Source organism: Pteropus alecto, unplaced genomic scaffold (assembly GCF_000325575.1).
Source record: "Pteropus alecto unplaced genomic scaffold, ASM32557v1 scaffold8, whole genome shotgun sequence".
Taxonomy (NCBI): domain Eukaryota; kingdom Metazoa; phylum Chordata; class Mammalia; order Chiroptera; family Pteropodidae; genus Pteropus; species Pteropus alecto.
This window is the reverse complement of record NW_006494609.1, coordinates 19133876-19142560: the sequence shown is the minus strand read 5'-3', so window position 1 is coordinate 19142560 and position 8685 is coordinate 19133876. Positions and strand designations below refer to the sequence as shown.

The following is an 8685-nucleotide window of genomic DNA, read 5'->3' as shown; positions in this document are numbered from 1 at the left end:
TTCAGCCCTTTCTCTTTGTGTCTGCCCTCCGTTCCTTGCTCATTCCCTTTTCTCCACCAAGGTCTGAATCTGGGGTCTGGGAATCCAGAAGCTCTCTGAGGAGAGGGAGGCATGGTGGCCGGGCGTGACAAGCGTCACTGCGCACTGAGGACTCTGTGGACCCCTCCCTCCACCAGTCTTTAATGATTCCAACCTCTTCATCAACAGCAGCCAAGATCCACATTATCAGGTCTGCGCGCAAGGTCACTTCCAACAGCGAAGGTCAAGAAATAGAAGAGAACCGACTGGCCCTAGGACTTCAGGTTGACCCATACCAAATATACATACATATTTGAATGGTGGCCACAGAGGGGACAGACTCTGGGTGTTCGGGGCAGTGAGGTGAGCCACCGGGCTCTCTGGACCTGAGTTTCTTCACAGGTAACCTAGGACTAGCATCTTCCTAGTCTGCCCGATGATGTACTCGAGAAACATTTTGGAGCACCTGCTGTGCGTCAGGTACAGGGCATACAGCAGGCAAGCTCCCTGTACCCTTGGGGCTGGCACTCTAGCAGGAGGCAAGTGACAATGAATACAGAAACAAATCCATGTAGGCAGCAATGGCAGGTGGTGGTAGGCGCCACGAAGCCAAGCGAAGCAGAGAAGGGATGGAGAGAGACGCTAGGGCGGGGCGGGGTGGCGCCTCCTAGCACGGCACTGGAGAGATGCTAACAGAGACCCCAGGTGGGAAGCACGAGCACTTAGAAGGTACAACAGTTGCTACCTATTTCTATTGGGCAGGTAGAACAGGAAAGGCTTCCTAATGAACCGGATCAGGCATGTAAGGCCAAGAGAGGGATCGTGATGTTTGAGGTGAAGACGATTAAAATGAGAAGGAGAGAGTAGTGCACAGACTGTGAAGTAGTAAACACTGGTTTCAGCACCACGCCAAGAGTCTCGTAGACAGTGACCGTTTGCTAAAGTTTCACCAAATGACCACAGGTGCCCCCAAATCCCTAGTGTGACTTGTGAGGTGACACATGATGACAACGGTGGCATGATGAGTGTCCCACCCACTTCTGTGCATCACGCTGCAGACCTCCATTTTCCTATTCATTTCACAACCACCTGACAGGTGGGCCCCCCTCCAGAATGCTCTACCAGGGCATCGTGAACTTTCCGCACAGCAGCATCTCAGAAATGGCCTCTCGACTTTGCACGTTAGTTCATTCAAAAACAAGTATTTGCTTCTCCTGTTTTCTTCTATGGTTCAAAAAAAAAAAAAATCCTCGTATTAGTAAGTCTTCTCATTTTATTTGACTTTGTTGAGTGCACGGACCTATATTCAGTTTATTAAAGGAGAAACAATGGAAATGATTGGCCCCGAATTTTAGACCTAAGCATCCTGTCCATGTTGTATAGAAAGGAGACGGTGGCCCAGAGTTGAAGGCCAAGATGAGCAGCATCGCCAGGATTTAACCTCTTCTCCAGATGCAGGACACGTGACCGTTGTAATTTACATGGTTTCACCCAAACGAGGGTGGAGAATGCGATCGGCTTACGGACAAGTGGAGATGCGACAGAAACAGAAGCTGCTCTTTGAATATTGAAAACCAGATTTCTAAGGAAACTTTAGAAATTCCTTTCTCCACAACTTTTCTTCTTCCTATTTAGCATGCGCACACACACACACACACACACACACAATAGCATCGCTGCCGGTATAAACACCCTTCCTGCAACCCCCAGCATCTAGATTTCATTTTCCATATCTTTCCCACAAATCGCAATCCATTTGCTTGCAAAAATTACACTGAAAACTTCTATTTTCTCCCTTGTTTATTCCTCCCTTGTTCTAAAGTTGCTTTACTTGTTGTTAATGAGACTGGTGGAACCATTTGGTTAACTGTTTTATTATCAATCGCTATTTATTGTGAACAAGCCTTCCGTTATTATGTCATTTAAAAAAGCAGTTGGTAATGTGCTTCTGAAAAACAGCCCTACAGGATAGTTTATTAGTATATTAATTCTATGACTTTTGAACCCCAAAACAAATGCAATGATAATATGAAATGTGTCAGCCTGGTTTGCCAAATGCAGAAGACTCTGCTGTTTTCTTATCTGATGTGCCAAAACGAACACAAATAAGTTTGTTTTATGAAGCAGGCATCGAAACCAGCAAATTCACTTCCAAATAGCCTTAATATTTATTGTAATGCCAAAGTAATGTCAACATTATTTACAGATTATGAAAAATAATTTAAGGCTTGAGCAAACTTGCTGTTGGACTGTAACACATTTTCTAATCACAACAATATTTATTGTGATGCAGTAGGCACACATAAAATACGATTGAGTTTTAACTGTTTTAAGTCTTGTCAAAATATTTTTCGGTGGGACTAGAATCTTCGATGTACTGAGTAACACTATTGATTATATTCTGTAGTTGGTATAACCTCACCTTTTGTATCCAAAATTTTACTGTAAATTGTTAGCTTTCCGGAAGAGCAAATAAATCATTATACTAAATATAGGCTGTCAGGTTAATTTGGTACTTAGCACCACCTTAAAATTAGGCATTTTATCTTTGCTTTTTGTAGAACTATTACTTTATTTAGCAACGCATTAAAATAAAGACTTTCTGACTGGCTCGGCCGGAAACAAAAGAAATGAAGCCGAGAGATTAAGATGCCGGAAAACATTTTTAAAATCCCACAATTCTGTATGTTAAAAATGAGCTCTGTTTAAATATTTTGGTCTTGCGTGTAGTCGTGCAAATTTGGGGAAAGTTCCCTAAAAAAAAACATCCAAGATAAAAAGTAAGCTAGTAAAAAAGAAAACCAGTTTATTTCCAAGATGGTTTGAATGACATCTCTGCCCAGCAACCAAACCAGCCCGCCAAGGTCAGAGACGCATGAGGATGCTTCGCTCCGGTATGGTTCGATTTGGCTTTGCCCGTGCCCCGCGGAGCCAGCCTCTCTTCTTCTTTCCTTTGACTTTACCGTAATTATTTTCATGTTTGTTTGCTTTGCTTCTTCAGACGTCCAGAGTCACATTCCTTAGCGTATAGTTTTCATTTGGTTCGATTCTTCTTTAAGACGGTCCAACCTGTTCGATTTTAAAAATGTCTTAATTAGTCTAATCCTGACTGGGCTCTCTCCAAGGCTCCCGTTGGCAGAGTCAGATTTCAATTAGCATTCCGCTTCCATACTGCAAATGCCCTTGCTCAGACTTTTTTTTTTTTAATGTGTTATGTTGGATGCCACGGCTCTTCAGCTTTATTCTGCCTCAGAAATTATACGGCTCCTAAAATGTTTCAAGGCACCAGGCACACGGGAAAGTTCTGGCAATTACTCCGCTTTCAAATTTCCGAGAAGCTAATCTGTTAACCCGCATCTCGTTCCCGGGACTGTAAGCTACCAGAAGATGCGGTGGGCACATTCTTCTGGCCCTTTAAAACCAGACGTCAGACCTTTTCCTTTACGGATGATAGAGAGTTTAAACCGAGGACGTGCTTTAAACTCAGTTCTGGCTTCGAGTCGTTAAGTAGCCAGGAGACAGGTGCTACCGGCTTTCAAACACTCTCATGCATCCAGTCCCCACGTCAATCCTATGAGGCAGGCATCATCTGTGCCCATTTTACAGATGGAAATGCCTGGAATTCAGAGTGGTTAGCTAGCTTTCCCAAAGCTGCAGAGCCAATCAATAGCATTTGAGATTAGATGGCCTTCTACCCGACCGTAACGATGTGACAAGGTAAACAAGCATAATAAAAACATTCAAAAAGGTAAAATGGATATACGGTATGCGTGTTCATTCACCACAAACTGAAAGACGCGGCACTGAACTTAACTAGACGTTTCGGATAACTTTGGCTCTTTGCTGTGATGTCGAAGCTTACTTCCATCTGGCCTCTACTCTCTCTGTTTTTGAGTCAGATGGCCCGAATGCGAACCCTAGCTCCATGACCTTGGACAAATGCACCTGACTTCTTTAGACCTCGGTTAATTCATCAGTAAGACGAGGACTGTGATAACGCCCCTCTCATAGGTTTGCTCTGAGGTTCCCGTGAGGTCATCCTCGCAGAGTTCCTCACACGTGCCTGACACCTGTGAACATCGCGGCCCCTTTGGCAACAAATGGGCACAAAAGCTGCAGCCTCAGCACCACAGACAGTCTGAGCTGGGTCATTCCTTGCTCGGAGGGCTTCCCCGTGCATTATAGGATGTTTGAACCCATCGTTCCAGTAGATTCCAGCCACGCTTTCTCCACTGTGACAATCTGAATTTCTCCAGGCATTGCCAAATATCCTCTAGGGGACAAAGTGAACACCGCTATGATGTCATGTCCCAAAGCTGCCTTGTCCAATACGGTAGCCACAAGTTACATGTGGCTATTGAGCACACGAAATATGGCTGGTGTCACACAGTGAAATAATAGTCCGGATACAGTGCATTAAATAAAATATATTGTTAGAATAATTTTACCAGTTTCTTTTACCTTTTCTTGTCACTGTGGCTACTAGAAATCTAAAAATGACACACGTGGTTTGCATGAGACTTCCGTTGGACAGCGTTATGCTAAAGGCTTCTCTCTCACCTAGTGGAAGATCATAGGTGTGGGAAGCCTGGACTCTCGTTTCTAATTAGCCATCGGATATCCCCAGTCGTCCGACAGCTCACTGTCGGAGTTACCGTGCTCACCACAATACTCATCATCTTTCCTCCATCCCATCTCGGTCACTGGAGCCATTTTCACCCTCCCGGGTGACTAAAGCTTGAACACCCGAGGTCACTGTCATCTCGACCCTCTCATTCACCTCCTCATCCCTGACCCAAATCCACATCCTATGTCCCCGTCTGTGTCAGTGTTTCTAAGTATGAAAATGAAAGAAAGCAGTGTTTACAGAGAAAAACTGGAAATGACCTAAATGCCAATAACAGGGGACCGCTCCATTCCATGATGCAACACCACGCGGCTCGTAGAATCACAGGTAAGAATACTCGACAGCAAGGAACACGATTATGATACATGCAGCGATGAACTGGATTAGGACACAGTTCAGAAAGCACAGTCTTATTTTTGTCACATAGGTATACCTGTTGCTACTCGCCTGGATGCGTGCTGAAAACGACCAGCTATATTAATAGTAGTTTGTTGACTGCTGGTGAGAACACAGATGAATTTCAGTTTAATTTTATAATTTTGTTTTGCTCCCAAGTTTTCTAAAATGAGCATAAATTAAATCTTTAGCAAGAAGAAAAGAGGTGTGTGTTGCTGTCTTCGGTGTTTTTGGTTTTTGTTTGTTTCCTGTCTTCGTTGTTATAAAGCGTAAGCCCTGTCCAACTCACGGCTCATTTTATCGAAGGTACTGTGTTGGCGAAACCACCTTCTAAAGACAAGGGCTGATCACTATAATGCAGATATTGGCGCTACGGCAATGTCCTCACCCAGGAGACATCTGGTAAAGTCTGGAGACCTTTTGGTTGTTACAAGCAGAGGAGGTGCTACTGGCATCTAGTAGGTAAAGTCCCAGGGATGTGGTTAAATACTCTACAATTCGCAGTCCAGTCCCGCCCCAAAACACTGTCCAGCCCCATGTGTCAATAGTTGAAATCACTATTGATCAATATCACCGTTAGACTACAGTTAACATTTATTCAAGGGCCACGTTTACATGGCCAAACAAAAATCAGTTATGAGATAGGAGGTCCAGATCATATCTTCTGAGTATCCCTGGATGCATCTGCCCGACACCAAACATCCCAATTAAAATAAAAATCCGATTAGTTGTCCAATTACCAACTCGCATGAGGTAAGACAATTTGCTAGAAATAGCATGGTCACCCACAGGTGAGACAGTGAAGGGGAAGTAAACAGAAATCACCTTCTCTGCTAAGAGGTGACGTCTGGGTCCGCTGCGAGGCTGGCAGGGCAGAGCCATCTGCTGAGTGTGGCCCTTCTGGACCTGTTTTGTCGAGAGTCTACAGTTTTGAACACGGTTTGTCTGGCACCCTTCACAAGCACTACATTAACTCGAGTTCATTTGAAATTCATCATTTCCAAAGAGATACAAGACACTGGAGGTTTCGTTTCCAGGATTTTAAATGTCAGCCACCCAAAATGTGCTGTGGAGACACAGCATCTGGAAGACGATGTTTTTTGAAATTTATCTACAAACAGGAGCAGCTCCCCCAAGCTAGGCTTTTTCAGAAAAAAAAAAAAAAAAAGAAAGAAAAGAAAAGAAAAATCATCCGTCAGAACACACACGGCTAGAACCATGATGGGCCCCCCCACCTCGAAAAATAGAAGAGTTCAAGTTAAAAAATGCAGCTTTTGCTTCAGGTCTGACCTCTCAGAACTGCAAGACGAGGCTGCACAGAGCAGCAGTGCTCGCTGAGAAGAATTCTTCACGCTCCGGGAAGAATGACACGTCCAGCTCCAGCTCTCCCGGCTTCCTAGCTGTTGCTCAAACACTCCAGGCACTCTCCCGACTCAGGGCCTGTGCTTCGGCTGCCCCTTCTAGAATGTTCCTCCCCCCATAGCCCCTTTATACCTTTGCTCCCCTCTCTGTAAGGTGTGGTCCTGCTTCGCTCTCTCGTGCTGCTGTCTGTCCCTCCCAGAATCCCATCGCTCAGTGTTCTCCATCCCTTACCCTGCTCTGATTTTACCTTTTTTTTTTTTTAACATACTCTGACATTTCATTTTTATTATGTTTGTCATTGATTGTCTCTTCCTGCTTAAGAAGGTAGGTTCTGGGCAAGAGGGGACTCTTTTATTCCCTGGCGGGTCCCAAGCACCTACGACGGTGCCCGTGAGTTTCCTGGACGCCTCCTCTGTGCTCAGCGTGATGCGGGCAGCTGTAGGAAGGAGCCCGCATCAAGTGCCTGCCTCCGTGTATCAGGAAATAACACGCGAACCAAAGTGCCCAGGACTCTTAGACCAGCTCGAGTTGGCTTCTGTTGCTTGCAACCAGAAAGCACCTAACATTTAAGACCCAGCTGTCAGTGCTGGTTCCCACGGAACGCCGCAGGAGCAGGGCAGGGAGGAACACGGGCAGGCTGGAGCCCAGTCCCCATGGAGGGACCAGGAAGCAGCCTGGGGAGGCGGCCGTCTCTCGCTGAAGCCTGAATCTGCTCCTCCTCTTCACCACCGAGGACTCGGTCAACCCACTCAGTCCCCTCCTCTGAACCTGCCCCCGGACATCCCTGCCCCCAGAGACATCTGGTACCCAGGATGGAAACGCAGAACTGCCGGTGGGGTCCCACTTCCATGGGACTCCATGACGTATGCCCATGAACGCAGCGCTGCCAACAGCCTCACGTCCTGCCCGCCAGCACCGAGAAGATCCGCCCAGAGTGCCCGCAGGAGTCACCGAACAGAGCAGACAGGTGAGACCCCTTCCTGGGAGGGAAATACAGCAGAGGCACAGGAACAAGCTCAGAATCAGGGCTGAGAATCAGGGAACGGAAAGCCACATGGTCGGACGAGCAGCAGCAGGAGGTCCGACGTCGGAAGTGACACCACAAACGTGGAGTCCCAGTGCCCCGGAGCAGCCGGCGCGGTCTCAGGTGAGCGGTTCGGCCTCCTGAGCATCACCGCTCTCACCCGTGACATGGGGATTGTAACCGTGCGACCCCATAGCCTTTGTGGGGTTTAAATGAGATAACCCCTGCGGAGCAAGGACTAGAGTAAGCGCCCACGGGATTAACTGCCACTATCATTGTCCAGGCAGAGGGGCCGCAGTAGGAAGCCGAAGGGATACAAACTAAGTCCTAGGGGAAATAACCAGACAAGTAGAAAGGAGAATCGAAGCACGGACTCCAGGTGGAAAGCAGATGGCACCACCGAGGTGCGAGTGAATGATGCTGGCCAGGGACCGGAGAAGGGGCGGGGCCAGGGACCGGAGAAGGGGCGGAGCCAGCACGGAAGGGGGTGATAGATGAGATGGTGAAGATGCAGGAGAGGGCAGCGTTTAAGAAACAGAAACTCCAGGAGTCCCGCCCTGCCCTCTGTTCAGAAAGCACGCAAGCGCGTCACGTCAGCACTGGGGTCGGGCCGCTTCGGAAGGTGAGGCCGTCAAGGAAGAGCGAGACCGGGTTTACGCTCAGACGTCTCATCGCACCAAGCAGCGCCCGGCGACCAGCAGACGCTCCACAAACGTAGGTGGGTGGATTTACGAACGATCTGTGCGAATGCATGTGCATGTGTACGTATATATGCATGGATGCATATGTGTGTCATGTCCATGTACACACACCATAACCATACACTATACACAGTTAACATTGATATATATCATAAATATAATTTTCAAAAGGATTCGAAGTTGTTAATAGGAGAATATACACACGGAATAGGACAAAATTAATTAAATGAGAGTAGTCTACGGCCATGCTACCCTGAACAAGCCCGATCCTGTCTGATCTCAGAAGCTAAGCCGGGTCGGGCCTGGTTAGTACTTGGATGGGAGACCACCTAGGAAGCCCAGGTGCAGAAGGTATAAAAAATAAAAAAATAAGGGATCGTAAGCTGACAAGGTCCTTGCAATCTGTGAGGTCAACCAAGGGTTGCCTCGCCTAAAAAATAAAAAATTAAAAATTAAAAAATTAAATGAGAGTTATCAAGATCCCGCTGTTAGGACAAAGCAATGTGCCAGGATGCGCCCTTGTTAAGTGACTGCAGGCTTTTCTGAGCTCCCTGCTG

General features: G+C 46.8%; 1 pseudogene; it reads left to right on the top strand.

Annotated features, from left to right (window-relative positions):
• Positions 1 to 8363: 8363 nt before the first annotated feature.
• On the top strand, positions 8364 to 8482 carry LOC112473824 (annotated as a pseudogene).
• Positions 8483 to 8685: the final 203 nt, after the last annotated feature.